Source organism: Girardinichthys multiradiatus, chromosome 14 (genome assembly GCF_021462225.1).
Source record: "Girardinichthys multiradiatus isolate DD_20200921_A chromosome 14, DD_fGirMul_XY1, whole genome shotgun sequence".
NCBI classification, from domain to species: domain Eukaryota; kingdom Metazoa; phylum Chordata; class Actinopteri; order Cyprinodontiformes; family Goodeidae; genus Girardinichthys; species Girardinichthys multiradiatus.
The window spans coordinates 26,741,050-26,743,153 of NC_061807.1; positions in this window are offsets into that span (position 1 = coordinate 26,741,050).

Below are 2,104 nucleotides of genomic sequence, written 5' to 3' on the forward strand. Positions count from 1 at the left end.
ATGGAATTTCATTAAAGAAAAGTCTTACAAAAACTGAAAACCTGGCATGAGAGGACAGAGGAGTAAACAACTGGAAACGGCAAAACAAATGGCAATTAGGGAATCTGGGATGGGGGTTACAGGCAGAGGAGGTGAGGAAACTGACAGCTTTTTAACTACTGAGAGGGTTGATGAATGGGGTGAGAACCAGGCTTGACTAATCAGGAGGATGCAATGCAGCCGGGAAAGAACCGGGGCAAGAAAACAGAATATAGCACAAATAAACGAGGGAATAAAACAACACAGAAGGACCTTACTAAACAAAAGCCAAACGCTAACGCTAAAATAGGAATCTAAATCAATACACAAAGAACAGAACCAAAAACTTAGAATCACAACACAAATGAATGAACTAGTTCATATGGCAAACATAAACAATCCAAATACAAAACCAAGTGAGAACCAAAAACACAGAAACCCGTGGATTATGAAATAACAACCCCAACCAGCGTTAAGCCCGCAGAGGCCAATGGCAAAGAAGCTCCTGTGGGAAGCAATGTAAGAGTTCTGGAGGTTGGCCAGGAAGCCACAGGAAACTACAAAGGAGCTCTGGAGAGCAGCATTAAGACCGCAGAGGCAGACAGCAGAGAAGCTTTGGTAACTGGCATCAAAGAAGTTCTGGAGACCTGTTTCAAGAGTCCAAAGAACCCTGGGAGCTGGTGTCGGAGGAACTTAGGAGTTCCTCCTCTTGCTTGCAACACGTTCCAAACAATCTGGAACAGGGACATGTTAACCACTGTGTTACATCACCTTTCCTGTTAACAACACTCAATAAGTGTTTGGGAACTGAGGACACTAAATGGAGCTTTGTAGGTGGAGTTCTGTCCCATTCTTGAATGAAGTACAACTTCAGTTGCTCAAAAGTCTGGGTGTTGGTAAAACTGGCTTTGACTTTGCAAAGTAGAGTTTTATCTTGCACTTGTAGACATAGCGACAAATTATGATAATTGACAAAGATTTTTTTTAAATGTTCCTGAGCCCACGTGGTATTATCTGTTACAGAATGATGTCGGTTTTTAATGCTGTGACTCCTAGGCATTTATTGTTGGTTTTCTGCCTTGCCGCTTACATGCAGAGATTTCTCCAGATTCTCTGATTCTTTTGATGATATTATGGACTGTCGATGATGAATTCACAAAATTCCTTGCAAGTTGTTCACAAAGTGTTGAACCTCCGCCCATCCTTGCTTGTGAATGACTGAGCCTTTTGGGGATGATCCTTTTATACCCAATCATGACACTCACCTGTTTCCAATTAACCTGTTCACCTGTGGAATGTTCCAAACAGGTGTTTTTTAGAGCATTCTTGAACTTTCCCAGTCTTTTGTTGTCCCTGTCTCAGCTTTTTTGTTGCAAGCATTAATTCAGTAATGATGCAGACATTAAATTCAGTGATGATGCAGGGGGTGAAGATAGTAATGGTAATCATTAGAAAACAGTTGATGTGAGTATAATGACGGTAAAGACGAAGAGGATGATGGAACTGATGGGATCTGAAGGTAGCACTTAAGGAGTCTCTTGAGGATCCTTCTCTGACTGTGCTGGTACTAGAGGTGCAGAGGAAACTCTGAAAGTGTTGTATGGGCATATAGAGACCTCAAACTCGGACAGTTCTACTGCTGTGAGCCTTTTGGGCTCAGGTGAATGGAACTCCATTAGCTTAGAGCAAGGGTGAAGTTCAGGTCTCTGCACCAAAAAGGGATTTAGATGCTGCTGCTGATGAGGAGGACGAAGCTGCTGCAGCTCACTGAGGGTGGCACTGGTAATGCAGCAGGTGGCACTTGGGCTATGGAACTCTTAAGAGAGCCATGGGATTTGTATCACTGAAATAAGATGTAGGCTGGAACTGAGACTGGAGACAAGGAGTCTGGCAATGATGGTGCCTGAAGCGGCATGTAGAGGACTGCTCCAGTTCTGTGGCTTGAATGGGTGTCGCTGCTGATATTGCTGTAGGCAATATGGCTTCTGCAGGTGGCTGCTTGGACTTGTCGGGGAACAAATCAGCCAGAATTGCCTGATTGTCAACTTCTGCTCTTTTTAATATCTCATTAAGATTTGAGTGGGCG